The following is a 17,585-nucleotide window of genomic DNA, read 5'->3' as shown; positions in this document are numbered from 1 at the left end:
ATCCTCTCTTTCAACTTTGCTATGAGAGAATGCAGAATTAATGTAATTCTATGCAAACAGAAGCCCACTTTTCTGAATGCTGACCTAATTGTAGGTATTTATGAGGCAAAATATATGTAAAATTTCAGTGGTTTTTAAAAAACTACTGAAAATCAGGAACCAAACTTCTCTTTATAAACCTTAACTGCAGATGCACATGGATGAGATTGTGATTTACCCTAAAAGTTCCTTCAAAGCATCTTGTAATTTGGCATTCCAAAGGTATATGACCTTAGTGTTCCAAAACAGGACTTAGAATTGCTCACCAAATAGCCTAGTCCTTAAACCACAGTCCATGTGGCAGCCTTAGCAGCCTGAATTAATTAGGTTCTTGGAAGAAACACACCTAGGACTCCAGAGTTTTCACATAATGAGAAATCAGTGGACCATTCAATAAATCAGTAGAACACTCAAGAGCCCAAGACAACATCAACAAAAATAAAATTCCTTTAACTGGGGACATAAAATAACAATTCTATTCTATGGAGATGTGCCTCAGCATTGTGCTAGAAGCTTGGGTCTCTTCCTCCAAGAGTATTTCACCTGTAGTCAGGAACTTTGAACATAAATCCAGACCAACCAAGTGTTTCTATAAAAGTCACGAAATAAGAATACTAGGAAGAAGAGATCATCTTGGGCTGGAAGATGAGCAAAGAAGGCTTCTTAGTTTGTGCAAAATTATGGCTTTTGCCATTACTTTCAATGGCAAAAGAAATTTTGGCAAAATATATTTTTAGGAGACTTGCAGAAGCAGTGAGATTTGAATAGATATAAATAGAAAATTACAGTAGCTAACAGTTAGTGAGCATTTACCATAGGACAGGTGCTCTGCCAAACCCTTTATACTCTATCTTATTTTATCTTCATAACTATCCAATGAGGTAAGTTATTATCATTCTCTTTTTTATAGGTTAGATCAATGAGGTTAGACCAGGCGTGGTGGCTCACGCCTGTAATCCCAGCATTTTGGGGGACCGAGATGGGTGGATCACCTGAGGTCGCAAGTTCGAGACCAGCCTGACCAACATGGAGAAACCCCATCTCTACTAAAAATACAAAATCAGCCCAGCATGGTGGTACATGCCTGTAATCCCAGCTACTTGATAGGATGAGGCAGGAAAATTGCTTGAACCCGGGAGGCAAGGATTACAGTGAGCCAAGAGCACGCCATTGCACTCCAGCCTGGGCAATAAGAGAGAAACTTTGTCTCAAAAAAAAAAAAAAAGGAACAAAAGAAAAGAAAAAGAAAAAGAAAGCTGAGGTGCTAAACAACTAGTGTGACAGGGCTAGTTCCAATTATTCCAATGCATACTGTCTCCTGAGTCTATAATCATAACTAAACCATTTCAGGCAGAGAGAAAAAGGGAATATAGTGGCAAGAAAGCAAATCACATAGCAAGAGAGTGACAGAGGGTAAATCACTACATCAACAGAGAGTGATGTAGCAAAGGGAGGAAGGGCTGGGAAAACTGCATGAGGGCGGATTACAGAAAGCTCTGAATGCCATTCTTGGTAGGATAAGATGTGAGAACTGAACCCCAACTGAGAAGGTGCCAATTAATTCAGGTGGCACTGACCTGTGAGGCTGAGGAGGTCTTAATCACCAGAACACTAAATGCTCATTATCCAACCTTTTAATTAGCAAAGAAACTACCCCATCTGGAAAAGTTTTCAGCAAAGAACCAAGATTTGATCATGCTGTTAAGGAAAAAAAAAAAGAAAGAAAAGAAAAGAAATAAACAATCCTCTGATCTCTCCCAGGCAACAAATCTTGTATTTCAGATGTATGTTTTCTTATCTTCCAGGTCCCCATTGGAGAGAAAATGAGGAAAAGGAAGAACAGATGGGAATAAAAGCAGAAGGTACCTGATGAAAGCAAAAAAGCAAGGCTGGGGGAAGGGTGTTTAGAGAAGGACTGGGAGAACAAAAGCAAAGAATTCTGAAATGTAAGGTGATTTCCTCTGCTGAACTACACACACAAAGTGGTTCTATTTACTGCTTTGCAATATTGAATGACTCTAGCAAGTACTGGTGGCAATCGGTGCCTAGGAATAATCACATGGATCTCTCAGCAGAAAGGTGACTTTACAGAACCAGGTCACTAAAAAGGGCCTGGGGCATGTATATCACCACGTAGGTATGAAAATGCAGGACAGAGTCAAGCTATGCCAACATCTTCAATTCATACATGTGAAAAATGAAACCCAAGAAGGTCAACAGAAGGGGCACTGGCCTGGGAATCAGAAAGGTAGTCTTTTCCCTGAAGGAGGATAAATGATTTTTCCCAAGGTAACAAGATAAGTAGTAGAGTGCCTACATTTTGTTTCTTGCCTCTTAGGAGAGCATGTTTTCTTCTGTTCCCATGAACTTCAGAATGAGCCACATCTTTACGCAAAGCCTCCTCTGCCACTTTTATGTGTGACCTTAGGTAAGTTATCCTCTTTATCATACAGAAAAATAAAACAAGTTCTTTGATCTCAAACAACTACAGTAAATCAGGCACAGATGGGTAGGCAAAGTCCAACAGGAGGAGTTGGTGTTAAGTGACTCAACTTTCTTCCCAGCACCAGGATCATAGTATAATTATAACTAAGAGAGTAGAATTTACCACTTCAGTAGGGGAAAGGCTCCCCGTGCTTTTTCACAGCTTCCAAAGTTGGTTTGATGATTATGGGGGAGGAGAAGGAAACTGGGACAACACCTTCAATACTAGATAGTATTTATCAGTCACTCAGAGCTGTCCACCATGCTTACAGCTTGGTGTATATTATTTCATTCAATCCCCCAATAATCCTTTAGATTATTATTTCAGTTGTACACATGAGAAAATTGAACTTCAGAAAAATTAAGGGACTTGCCCAAATCCCACTAGATTTAGCACCAGGCTCCAAACTAATAGCAAACTAGAGAGCTCTTATGTGAACAACCGTATTACTGCAGCTTTCCCAGTGTAGTTGCCATGACCAACTCGGGGCTCTCCAGTCCAAACAAGGAGGTCGTGCTAATCCATTCATACATCTTAACTCCCAGGAATCATTTCCATTCCCCATGGAGAGAATTTTGGAAAGCAAATTCAACAAATTTTGCAAGGTACTGGGGGAAATGTGGCTACTACACAGACATAAAAGACAACTTTCCTGTCCTCTAAGAACTTGTAGTTTAGCATGAAAGTGGTAAGTAAACAGACAACAGCAAGTTAGACATCTTATTCAGAGATATATTTGAGCAGTGCACATGTACAAAGAAGGAGGAACAAAATGAACAGGGAGGGAGACATTGAGGAAAAGCTGGGGTAGGAGGGACAGAAGGAGGGAGGGAGGGAAGGATCGAGGAAGGGAGGAATTGAGGGAGATAGTGAGGAAGGGAGGGAGGGAGGGAGGGAGGAAGGAAGGAAGGAGCGAGGAAGGGAGGTGAGGGAAGGGAAGGGAGGGAGGGAGGGACGCAGGCAGGCTTTGTCTGTCAGGCACTGTGTTAGCTATATATTGCCTTATCTCAATTCTCCCAATACCCAGTTGTTGATATCATTACTCCCATCATATTCCTCCTCCTAACCTTCATCACCCTTAGAATGACCTAGTCTTGCATGATACAGTTCCTGCCTTCCTCTATGACATACATCCTACCACACTGTCCCCTCTCCTATGCCTTGAACATATTAGTCTCCCTTCAACCTCAGGGCACTTACTGTTCTCTCCAGCTCAAATGTCCCCCTACTGCCTCCAGATGTCCATATGGCCTGCTTCTCTCTCTCTCTTCCTTCTACTCAAACATTGCTTCTACAGAAAGGCTCTCCTTGATCCCCCTAATAACCTACCTCTCAGCTCCACTCTCATCTCCTTACTCTGGTTTATTTTTCTTCAAGGCACTTGTCATTATCAATCTTTCTTTATTTATATTTGTTTATTGTTTGTCTCCCCATTCCTCCACTAGAATGTAAACATTTACTCTCTCTCAGGATACTGGGCAGTGACTGTTTATTTTTATATATCCCCAGAGGAGTCTAAACAGTGCCTGACATATAGTAAGTGCTCAACAGAAATTTTATGAATGAGCTAATGAATCTGCCTTTGCAAGATATGAAACTGGGGTTCAGACGAGCTATGCATCTTGGCCAGGTCACACAAATGGACCTACCAACTTCATGACATTGTTATGCTCATTCCTGCCTCAGGTTTTTGGTTTTGAAAAATCTCTCCTCCTGTAGGTCTGCTGATCGATCTTCACAGAGCTGGCTCCTTCCCATAGCTTCAGAAGGGCCTTCTGGGGTTACCTGCTTTAAAATTGCCCCTTCCACTCCCATTACCCTATTTTACATTCTCCATGACACTTACTACTCTCTGAAATTATCTTATTTTGTTATCTCCCCTATTAGAATGTAAGTACTAGAGAAATCGGACCAATGAGATTACTTCTTTCTCATTCACGGTCTGCCTAGAGCAGCGCACGCCATACAAAAACAAACCAAAAAATGAATGAGCATGTGTATGTAGGTCTCTTAGTACCATGCTTGGCCCATAATAAGTGCTTACTAGCTACTAGTTACTAATTTTTGAGTAGTAGAGATTTAATAGGCAAAGATCATAGGAAAAGAAGTTCAAAACAAGGGAATAGTGTGAATTAAAGACTAGCTTTTCTTAAACTATGTTGCCAAGGTAGTTTTACCCATAAGTCTGTGTCCTGGGCAAAAATAGTGGAAACTGGCTGCAGTGCAATCACCAGACTTGCGGAGGAGTCTTTCACTCCATATGGATCAAAAATGGTGTGTTTCAACCAAGAGCATGGCTTTGGACATCTTGTACAATTCACATATTTATTAGTCATATAAACATTTCAATTTCAAAAATGGCATCTAATGTGCAGTTTAATTTGGACTCCATTTTGTAACTCTCTGAGCTGACAAATGTAGTTATTTTCACTTGCAGCAACACGGTTTTGTTGAATAGTGTGTGGCTATCCAGGACTGGAAGAAAGCAAAATACCAATCAATAAGAGCAACAAAACTGGAAATCCACAAGATGTGTGGCCTGAAACATGTATAATTTTTAATTCACAATTTACTTAAAAGATTGATTCTCCCAAAAGAAAGAACTGAAATAAGTGATTAATTGAAGTCTTACTGTGCAGAAAAATGAATACAGTGCTGATATGTCTTTAAGAATTCTCCACAACCAACAGAGAAGAAAAGGAACTTCTGGACCCTGAAGTAAATCTTATTTTTATCTGGGGGATTATTTGGACATAGCTGCTATAGCCAAAAAAAGATTAATCCATACTATGCCCACCTCCCACAGGCTCTACAACCATTCCAAAGAAAAACAGATGAGGAGCTAAAAGATGTTGCAAAAATCAGTGAATTTGGAATAAAAACATCTGTATTCAAATATTGACTCTGTGGGAGGTAAGACTGGAGGATCAGACAGGAGGACAAATATGTTGAATCTTTACTTAAAGACCAACTCCCTTGCTGCCTACTTTTTTTTTTTTTTAAGAGACAGATTTTGCTATGTTTCCCAAGCTGAGTGCAGTGACTATTCACAAATGCAATCATAGCACACCACAGCCTTGAAATCCTGGGATCAATCAGTCCTCCTTCCTCAGCCTCCTGAATAACTGGGACTGCACCTATCTATTTTTGTGCTCTACACTTATCTATTTCCCTTAAGAGGTAAGGGTTAGTATTTAAGACTTGTCCCTTGAAGCAGGCCTCCCAAGAAACAAGTGGGTTTTCTGCAAAGTGCCAGTGAAAACTGGCAATGGCCTAAATCTTAAGGACATTAATCCTGGTCAATGATGGCAAGTCTTGGATCCCAGTCCCCCAGTTATGCCAGTTTCTCTAGCAGTGAATGCTGATGTGGCAAATCCAGCCGATAGCTTGCTAGACTACACAGCTGCAACCACAAGAGTTGGACTCCAGCCTGCTAATTACTCCAGCAGAGAGGCTGGTGCTACCCCAAACATAAACGCTGAGTTAGCAGCATGGAGCTAGAGCCAACTCATATTGCTGTTGTATCCTGGCTGATCTCTGAATATAGCAAGGAGGAGCTGATGCTTCCCTAAAAATTCAACTTGAAAGCCCCAAAGCCCAAGGATGGGGGTCTCTCCCAGAATCTGACTTGCAGCTATGCCGAATTGCTGTGTGCTACCCTAGAATGTGATGAACAATGAGAAAATCATATATCTGCTACTGCATACTTCTGTAAGTTTGCCTCTAGGGCTGAGATACATTCTGGTTGTACACATTCTGGATGTTTGTCCTGGTCCCCACAATACCTCATTGATAATATTTATGAAGTGATGAATAATACTTCTTGATAACTTTTTGGAAGTTGATGAAATAGAAAAAGAAGGTTCAAATGTCTACATTTTTATGTATAGTTATATATATTTACAACTTCTGATAGTTCTTTTTCTCAGATCACATGAGCCTCTGGACTCTGGAATAAACATGTAAATATATACATATATGTCTCTCTGTGTGTGTGTGTGTGTGTTTCTGTGTCTGTGTGTATTATCTATATTTATATTTCTAGGCATTTTGAGGTCCTGTGGTAAAGGCCTTGGGCATGTCTGCACAAAAGTCAGCATGGGATATCCTCAAGGTGCAAAGCTCCACCTACGTGGACACTACTGGGAGCAGGATGCCTGGGAGACGAAGCAGGGCAGCATAATTTTTTTGTAGCAGAGGCAGCATCTGGGGGTTGTCTTTGTGTCTCAGAGGATTGTTGTAAAAGAGTTCATAATGTGCAGTTCCCTATCTTCCCCAACCCTTCAAAGATGGGAAAGATCTTCATTTAGATGTTCCATCCTGACCAGTTTTTTTACTGATCTAGGCAATGCCAGGTCCCCTTAACACACACACATACACACACACACACACACACACACACACACTTCCTGCAATATATTGTGCAGAAAATTAGCATTGCTGTCATAGTCCCATTATCAGGAGAGTTTGGAGTAATGCCCAGCCTAGTCCATAATAAAAAATTCTGGCTCAGTGTCCTGATTAAAACCATATTATCCTTCTTGTCTATAGCTCCGTTCTTAATTTCAGTCTAGCCCACGATACTATGTAAGGTGGCTTGGCATGCAGGCCCACATGTTCCTTTCTGCTCTGAGTACAAGTAGAACTGGGAGAGCTGGGGATTCAAATTGAGCTCTCTCTGATTCTGAACCCCATGCTCTTTCCCATGAAGAGGTCTAGTTGTTTTTTGTTTTTTGTTTTTTTCCATCTGTTAGGGGCTGTTAGGGGTTGACTTGTGTTTCCTCCATCCTCCCTGAAAAACATATTTTATAGCCCTAACCACTTAGTACCCCAGAATGTGACCATATTTGGAGATAGGGTCTTTATAGAAGTAACAAAGTTAAAATAGGGTCATTTGGTGTGAGCTCTAATCCCATATGACTGGTGTCCTTATACAAAGAGGAATATGAATACCAAGAAAGAGACACAGAGGAATCAGAGAAAAGAGAGACACCTATGAGCCAAGGAGAAAGGCCTAGAACAGATCATTCCCTCACAATCCTCAGAAGGAACCAAGCCTACCAACAACACCTTGATCTTGGACATTCAGCCTCCAAGACTGTGATGCAATCAGTGGTGCTTTGTTATGCCAGTCCCAACAAACTAATACAGGAGAAATTCAGAGTTTCAAGCTGGAAGTGCATGTCCATGAACATTAAATTGTTGCAGCCATCCAACTGTACAGTGCAGAGCTCCAGAGGGCAGCATTCCCAGGGTCACATCATGGTGCATTCCTGCCTTAGATGTCATACACCACACAGCCTCACACAGTGTCCCCGACCAAGCTGACATAGAGTCTCCTCCTGTGAGACACCTTTTACACATGTTACATATGTTAAACCTGTTATAAATTTAGCTAAATTGCCCTCAAAGTAAAGATTATAAAAGAAGGATGTTAAGGGAGATACTATTGGGTTTGTTGTAGTACATTTAAAAATAGATAACATAAGGGCCATGGAATATGGGACTGTATTTTAGCACAAAATTATAAAAGCGGAGAACTAGTATATGTTAACCTATCAGGAAACTCATCTGAGTATGAGCTGGGCAGATGTTTTGATTGTCTATGGAGGGTCGGACTTCCCACTTTTCTCCCATTCATCTGACAGGATCAGTTTTTCAGGTGATAAATTAGGAACAAGGTGAGAAGTAAGTGGCTCTAGACACGCTGGATATAGCACTGTTTTCTGTTCATGAGATTCAGATGGCCTGATAATTAAAGCTGTCTCCACAACAGAATGGCTTTCCTCATCTAGCATTCCTGGCACAGCGTAATTCAACTGAAGACTGGGTTCATTTATCCATTCAACTCCATAATAAATACTTATTGAGTATTAGGCAATGTCCTGGATATTGGAGGAATACAAAGAATAGTTCCAGTCACATCAATCTTGCTTTCAAAGAGTTTAGGTTCTAGTAGGAGAAATAAGGTAGATACGTAGAAAATTCCAATATAGAATATAAAACTATGTGTCAGAGAAAAAGTGCAGTTAAAATGCCACAGGAGTTCAGAGTAGTTTAGGAAGGAAGATATTGGGAGAGTGACGGCATTTAAGCTATATGAGTGACATTAACAGATAGAGAAAATGGTATCAGCCAAGATAGAGAGGAGAAGTTGAAGGCTGACTGGAGTACAGGGCATGTTTTGGGGAGCTAGAAAATACAATTTGAAAGGTCGTCTATATCTTCTTTGGAGACAGTTTTAACCACTAGACCAGGAATGTAAGTTTTATTCTGAGGACCAATAGGAGCCACTCAAAGAAGATGACCTTACAGAGATGTTGACAGAGAAATTCCAGAGATAAGAAGTTACCCTCCAGGCAAGGTGGCTCACGCCTGTAATCCCAACACTTTGGGAGGCCAAGGCAAGTGGATCATGAGGTCAGGAGATTGAGACCATCCTGGCCAACATGGTGAAACCCCATCTCTACTAAAAGTACAAAAATTAGCTGGGCGTGGTGGTGCATGCCTGTAGTCCCAGCTACTCAGGAGGCTGAGGCAGGAGAATCGCTTGAACCCAGGAGGCAGAGGCTGCAGTGAGCCAAGATTGCACCATTACACTCCAGCCCGGGTGACAGAGCAAGACTCTGTCTCAAAAAAAAAAAAAAAGAAGAAGAAGAAGTTACCCTACCAAGTGACTTCTGAAATCTCCCTCTCAGATCACTGATTCATGCTGAAGGATTCATGCTGAAGAAGAAACAACAATCCCTTATCATAGATAAGGACCACATCAGTTGAGATAGGGCTTGGAGGGTGGGGAAGCTATGAAATCCTTCTGAAAGAATGTCTATATTTTAGGGGATCACAAAGAATGCAAAGTTCAAGCAACTAAAGGGAATAGAAAATCCAAGCTATGTGGGGGGCTCTTCCCTTTCTCATGATCCCCCTGGGCAAGAAGCCAGTTCAGAGACATCATCAGCTTATTTTCTCACAAACAACAATTTATCAGTAAGAAAGTGATACTTTTCCTCTGCCTGACTCCTTAACACATAATTGGTAGTACCTCCCATATCTCAGAACAAAGCTGAAGAGAAAATAACTATTGTGAGCTGGAAGAAATAAACTAAACTCTAGGCGTCTTTGACCTCATTAGATCCATTTACAGTCAACTTTAGCCAAGGGAAGCTACTTATCAGTAAGAAAGTGATATTTTTCCTCTGCCTGACTCCTTAACACATAATTGGTAGTACCTCCCATACCTCAGACCAAAGCTGAAGAGAAAATAACTATTGTGAGCTGGAAGAAATAAACTAAACTCTAGGCATCTTTGACCTCATTAGATCCATTTACAGTCAACTTTAGCCAAGGGAAGCAATGATTTAGAGAGCAGCTAGAAAGGATTTGTGGAATCCACTGAGCTGGAATTTGGTGCACTGAGCTAATCCTGCAAAACTATGATTATAAAATTACAAAGCTTGACCAAAGAAAGCTTCGTGCATTCTGTGGACTTGTACCTAAAATCACCCTTAGTCTGAAATATCCTTTTTTTCTTCTACAGGAATTGGCTAACTGTATTGTTCTATTTATGCCATCTTTGTACCTAAATACTATGATTAACTTGAAGTGTGGTTTCCAAAAACTTCTTATGAGGAAACAGATAAATATGGAACGATGTATGCAGAAAGATGTTTACTGCAGCAATGCCTAAGATAAAGACTCAAAACAATATAAACATCCATCAGGAGACGACTGCTTAAGTATATTACAGTAACACACTGAACTATCATCCAGCCAATAAACAGAGTAAGTTAGATGTACTAACAAGAAAAGATGTCCATCTGTTGCCCATGTGTCCATTAAATATTGCTAAGAAAAAGAAGTAGGATGCAAATAGTATGTATAACATGAACTAATTTTTAACTTTGTATGTATGTTTGAGAAAGAGAAAAGCATAAAAATGGTGAATCAAATTAACAGTGATTTTTCTGTGGAAGACTAGGATTGTAGTGAATCCTTCATTTTCTCCCTATGCACTTCTGAATGGCTTGGACTTTGTTACAATGAGTATGTACTGTTTTTATAATTAGAAAAACGATATTTCTATCAGAAAAGGAAGATAAAGAGACTAATTCTTCATTATGTTTTCCAAATTTTAATATTACTTATATCAGATATTATTTTAAGATCTTTTTAAACTACTCAGTGTAGTGGAAGCAATACTGGACCTACAAGCCAGTCTTCAGTTGTGAGTTCCAGCTCTCTGTTTTTCCTATCTGAGCCTCAGCTGTCTTCATATATAAAATAAGTGGCTGTATTTACTGACTCACAAAGTCCCTACTAATACTCACATTTCATAATTCTAACTGGAAATAAATACACCAGGCATTCAATCCTGTCTTATGAGATATGGCTTAAAATGAGGCCCACAAACTGCTATAATCCAAAGACAAGTGGGACCGGTCCCTCTGAACTCTTGGAAAAGCTGGATTACATAATAGAATAACTTTCTATCATAGATCCCCAAGTCACTAGCACATTCTAGTTCACTAAGCAAAGAATGCGAGGGAAAACAGAATGAGTCTTTTTATACACTTACAGTCAGAAGATCTGTCAATAATTCTACAATCATCTCCAGCCCAACACACACAATTTATTAGACAGGAAACTGAGGTCACAGAGGCAAAGGGTCTTGTACAAAATCTCACAGCTAATGAGTAGAAAATTCAGGATTATAAATATTTAATCATTTCTGGGCTGAGTGTAATCCTTCTTAGATCTCAGAGTTTAGGCTAAACATATGATAAGTTTAAAACAGTGCTTTGACCGTCCCCCACAGCCCTACACCCAAAGAATTTCTTTGTGATATCTTCCACAGCCCAATCCACATCTCTGAAACTGAAACACATTAAAAGGAAAAGACTTTTGAAGAAGGATAATTTCCATTTCCTTTTCCACCCACATATGTACAGGCACACTGATATAAAAAGGGACTTTAAAGATTTTGTGGAATCTTAAGCAAAAAGAACAAAGTCAGAGGTATCACATTACCCAACTTCAAACCATACCATAAGGCTACAATAACCAATATGGCGTGTTACTGGTACAAAAGCAGACACATAGACTAACGGAACAGATACGATAACCCAGAAATAATACTGCACACCTACAGCCATCTAATCTTCGACAAAGGCAACAAAAATAAGCAATGGGGAAAGGACTCCCTATTCAACAAAAGGTGCTGGAATAAAGGGCTAGCCATATGCAGAAGAATGAAACTGAACCCCTACCTTTCACCATATACAAAAATTAACTCAAGATGGATTAAAGATTTAAATGTAAGACCTAAAGATTTAAATATGAGAATCCTAGAGGAAAACCTAAGAAATATAATTTTGGACATCAAGCTTTGAGAAAGAATTTGACTAAGTCCTCAAAGGAAGTGAAATAAAAATGAAAATTAACAAGTGGGAGGGACCCAATTAAATAAAGGGTTTCTACACAGCAAAAGAAAATATCAACAGAGTAAACAGACAACCTGTAGAATGGGAGAAAATATTCCCATAATATGTATCTGACAAAGATCTAATATCCAGACCCTATAAGGAACTTAAACAATTCTACAAGCAAAAAATAATAATAATAACATCATTAAAAAGTGGGAAAAGGACATGAACAGACACATCTCAAAAGAAGACATACAAGTGGCCAAAAAACACATGAGAAAACACTCAACATCACTAATTATCAGAGAAATGCTAACCAAAACTACAAAAAGATACCATCTTATACCATTCAGAATGGCTATTATTAAAAAATCATAAAACAACAGATGCTGGTGAGGCTGTAGAGAAAAGGGAATGCTTATACATTGTTGGTGGGAATGTAAATTACTTCAGCCACTGTGAAAAGCAGTTTGGAGGTTTATCAGAGAACTTAGAACAGAACTTAAAATGTAAAACATTCAAACCAGCAATCCAATCACTGGCTACATATCCAAAAGGAAATAAATTGTTCTACCAAAAGGACACATGCATTTATATGTTCATCACAGCCCTATTCACAATAGCAAAGACATGGAATCGACCTAGGTTCCCATCAACAGTGGATCAGATAAAGCAATGGTCCCCAACCTGTTTGACACCGGGGACTGGTTTTGTGGAAGACAATTTTTCCACAGATGGAGGTGGGGAGGGGAGGTGGTGAAATGGTTTCAGGATGAAACTGTTTTACCTCAGATCATCAGGCATTAGATTCTCATAAGGAACATGCAACCTAGGTCCCTCTCATGTGCAGTTCACAATAGGGTCTGCACTACTATGAGAATCTAATGTTGCAGCTGATCTGACAGGAGGTAGAGCTCAGGTGGTAATGCTGACCTGCCCACTGCTCACCTCATGCTGTGCGGCCCAGTTCCTAACAGCCCATGGACTGGTACTAGGGGCTGGGGACCCCTGGGATACATAAAATGTAGTACATATATACCATAAAATACTACACGGCCATAGCAAAGATTGAAATCATGTCCTTTGTAGCATCATGGATGCAGCTGGAGGCCATTATCCCAAGTGAATTAACAGAGGAACATAAAACCAAATACTGCATGTTCTCACTTATAAGTGGGAGCTAAACATTGGGTACTCATGGACATAAAATGGCAACAATAGAAACTGGGAACTACTAGATGGAGAAAGGAGGAAAGTGAGGAAAGGGGCAAAAAATCACAGCGTACTATGGTCACTACCTGGGTGATGGGATCATTCAGACCTCAAACCTCAGCATCACATAATAAACCCAGGTAACAAATCTAAAACCATTTTTCTGGAAAAACGGAATTAAAAGATAAAAATAAAAAATATAAACTTTATTTCTCTATACCATCACCATCAGATTCATGACATTTTTATAAGTAATGATAACAGCCATTTAGCCATCCCTAAAGGACTGAGGGTCCTGGTAAGTTAACCATGTCCACACAGTCTTTTTACACTGTTTATAAAATAAAAATGAGTGTCTTTTAAAGGTTTCTTAAGATTAGAAAACAAAAAGAAGTCAAAAGAAGCCAAATCAGGACCGTAAGGTGGATACCTAATGAGTTCCCATTGAAACTTTTGCAAAATTGCCCTAGTTTGTGTATGAGCAGGAGCGTTGTTGTGGCAGAGAAGGTCTCTCTGGTGAAGTTTTCCCAGGCGTTGTGCTAAAGCTTTGGCTAATTTTCTCAAAACACTCATAAGAAGAAGATGTTATCATTCTTTGGTCCTCCAGAAAGTCAACAAGCAAAATGCCTTGAACATACAAAGAAACTATTGCCATGACCTCTGCTCTTGACAGTTCTGATTTTGCTTTGACTGGACCACTTCTCCCTCTTTGTAGCCATTGTTTTGAATGTGCTTTATCTTCAGCATTGTATCCATAAAACCATGTTCCATTTCCTGTTACAATTTTTCAAAGAAATGCTCCAGGATCTTGATCACACTTGTTTAAAATTTCCATGGAAAGCTCTGCTCTTGTCTGCAGCTGATCTGAGCACAAAAGTTTATAGCACCCATCCAGTAGAAAGCTTGTTCAACTTTAATTTTTCAATAAGAACTGTGTAAACTGAATGAACTGAGATATCTGTGGTGTATACTATTGTTTGTGTTGTTAATCCTTGGTGCTCTTCAGTGAGGGCATGAACAAGATGAATTTTTTTCTTGCAAGTTGATATGGATGGCCTGCCACTGCAGGCTTCATCTTCAAAATCATCTTGTCTCTTCTTAAAACAAGTCATCCATTTGTGAACTGCTGATTTCTTTGGGGCACTGTCCCCATAACCTTTTGGTAAAGCATCAATGATTTCACCCAAGCTTCATTATAAATTTGATGTTCATGTTGCTCTGATAGGGCTCTTTTCAGTCTGATGTCTTATCCTTCTTAGTGTCTCAAACTAGATTCTGTGCAGACATGTTATAATAAGTTAGTACAAATTTACTTTGATGCAAAATTTTTAAATCTATGCATAGTTTTTTCATAACACACATTTTCTATGAACTTGTGAAGAGCCCTCATACACCTATCACTTACTTTGCATAATTTGCTTTAAAGCTGCAACCACACTCAAGGTGTGGATCACAGTTATCCTGGTCACCTGCAAGGAACAAAACAAAAAACGACTTGAAGATGGAAGATATATTTAAAATTAGGGCTGACTTAGAAGTGTAGAGCAGCTGTGTTTAATAGAAAAATCATGAAACTAGGAAATGAAAGACCTAGGTTCAAGTTCTGCCTCTGCTACTCAGTTGTGGTAGGACCTTGGTCAAGCTATTTAATATTTCTAAGCCTAATTTCCATATGTATAATTTAAGAACTATTCACTCATTCTCATGGTGTTTATGGTATAGTGGGAGAGTTAAATATTAAATAATCATACAATAAATGAATGAGGATTTGAAGACAACTAATATGGTCCCTTCAGAGAATATAACAAAAGTACCTGACCTCCTTCGTAGCAGGTGATGCTTCAACTTGGATTTGACAGATGAGTATTCATTAATTCACTGAAAGGAGGAAGGAGTTAAGAGGACGTATATTCGAGGAAAAGGTACCACCATGTTCAAAGGCTCTGTGGTGGCAGGAAGCATAGCTGGTTTGAGGAAATGAAAAGAGGGCCAGTAAAAATGGCCACTGAAAAGTTTAAAATATGAGAGTGAATGTTACAGGGTAGCTGTGAGACAATATGAAACAGGGCACAGAACATTTCTTTAAGTATTAAAGCACAAAATATATTAGGTGTTGATAGGATAAAAGTATACGAATCATCTAAAAGAACTCTTCCCCAACACAAAGGCACTGTTAAAATACTAGCTGGTGTTGTTCAGTGACTAGGGTACTCTGCTAATAAAGGCAGGAATGGAATAAAACAGCACCACGGTGACTTTTTTCAAGTTGAAAATCTTGCAGCAGAAAAAACAAAAGATACAGTTTCACCACGCATAAAATAACCTGCCTGTAGGGCAAACAAATGACAGAATTTGTCAGAAATCTCCACTGCAGAACCACCAATGAATACCAACCCAGTCCGACACAGTACAGGTAAAATGCCAGAACAGAAGCCCCCAGGTTGTGATCAAATGCAGCTGCTCAGAAACAATTCAAAATGCAAACAACGGACTTCCTGAACTCCTGGGTCAAATTTCAACCACAGAAATTATAAGCTGACTTTGTCACAACTAAAATTTATCCCACAAAATGGATATTTTCTTTTGAACTTGCATGAAACTAAAAAAAAAATATCAATAGAATTGATAGGTCATTTGTCTTTCTCGAGAACACTGCTGGGGAAATTACTTTTAAGACTTATAAATGAGGGTGATATAATGTCAGCTCTGATAAGGATATTAATTAAAAGAAAATTGACTGTTGACATTTCTGCAAGTTCAGACTATCAGATCAAACACAAACCCAAAGGAAGGAAGAAGGTCAAGGTGATATTGTATAACCCAGAAAGTGGGTTAAAAGTTTCTGGACAAGCTAAGACATATGAAATTGCAGACCTGTGGGATTTTATGCTTATAGAAAATCTAAACCAGAACCATCTACAACTTAAATGGAAAGGAATTTGTAGAAACAACATACTAGATAGCAATCAGCATGGTAATACAGAGCAGATCAATGTAAATTTTCTTCTTTGACAAAGTGAAAGACCACATAAACAAAGGGGAAAAGGAGTGTATAATCTATTGTAACCTTAGCAAACTTTTCAATTCTGCCATGCAATACATAGTACCATATAAGATAAAAATCTAGATTTTTATAGTAATGAGATGACTGGAAAGTTATATGCAAAGAGTGGTTAACTAAACAACAGGATAATGTATACTAACAATTTTAAATATATACAAAGTTATCAAAAAACTAATTGAATACTTATCAAAGCTTTGGAAAGAGGAACTAGAAGCAATTTGAAAAACCAGAAAGAAAAAGATGGACATACTATGTCACCTGTAAATGAACACACTTCTGAATATCAAAAGAATAACCCCAAATAGAGATAAACTATAGATTGGGGAAAACATTGGCAAATAATATGGTAGACATCAGATTACTATTTTAAATATACAACAAGGTCACTAAGATACCAGTGAGAACACGGGTAAAAAATGATAAAGACAATAGAATTGAAGCCTGGTTTCTGATGAAGTTTTGTTTAGGGTCATTGCTTTGATTCCTCTGTGTATTTGTTACCTATTTTCATATAAAAATACCTAAAACTAAGTAGCTTTAAACATTAAATATTTATTATCCTACAGCTTAGCAGCTTAGTTGGCTGGGGCAGCAGTCATCTGAAGGCTTGACTGGGGGTTGAAGATCAGTTTCCATATGGTTCACATACATGGATATGGGCAGGAGGCCCCAGTCTCACCACAGAAACCTCCCCATAGGCTGCCAGAACATCCTCACAACATGGAAGCTGATTTCCCCCAGAGTGAATGATCCAAGAAAGAACAAGAGAAAGTCACACTATATTTTGTGGCCTAGCCTCAGCAGTCACACTGCCATTTCCACAATATCCTACTGATTATACAGATCCACCCCATCCAACGTGGGAGAGACTAAACTAGGACTTGAATGTCAAAAGCCGAGCTACTGATTAATCATAGAAAACATAAATCTTTCTTTTTTCACTAAATATTTGTCGAATATCTACAATGTACCATTGGGAGTTCTACCCTGCTAAAAACCAATTCAAAATGGTAAACCTCACAGTCACAAAAACCTCAAGCAATAACATCATATTTCAACACTGAGCAAGAGTGAGATCTAAGAAATGTGGCATTCGGGTTGCAGTCTCAACGCTTCATCTCTGAAACACCTGTGGATCATTATGCCAATGGGAAGTTCATAACTTCATTTAATGGCCAGAAAACTGTTCATCTATATCGCAATACCTCAGCTCAACATCAGCTCTTTCCCAAGCATGTCAACACAAATTTCCAAACAGAAATTGCAGCTCTCTAGCTAGGACCAACACCAGAATCACCAACCAATGCTTGAAAGGCTCAGATGTGAATCCTGTAGACATTTTCTAGATTGTTCCAAATTCATT

The 17,585-nt window shown here is 39.1% G+C and overlaps 2 long non-coding RNA genes across 11 annotated transcripts in view; one reads left to right on the top strand and one right to left on the bottom strand.

Annotated features, from left to right (window-relative positions):
- Positions 1-17,585, bottom strand: part of LOC110742272 — a 478,176-nt gene that overhangs the window by 171,526 nt on the left and 289,065 nt on the right. The gene's annotated exons all lie outside the window — the stretch shown is intronic.
- On the top strand, positions 1,221-7,799 carry LOC110742278. The gene is made up of 3 exons (XR_002519751.2): positions 1,221-1,901; positions 2,378-2,467; positions 4,962-7,799. It is a non-coding gene; the product is annotated as an uncharacterized LOC110742278 (long non-coding RNA).

This window comes from Papio anubis, chromosome 2 (assembly GCF_008728515.1).
Source record: "Papio anubis isolate 15944 chromosome 2, Panubis1.0, whole genome shotgun sequence".
Taxonomy (NCBI): domain Eukaryota; kingdom Metazoa; phylum Chordata; class Mammalia; order Primates; family Cercopithecidae; genus Papio; species Papio anubis.
The sequence above is the reverse complement of the archived record's forward strand: the minus strand, read 5'-3'. Positions and strand labels throughout refer to the sequence as shown.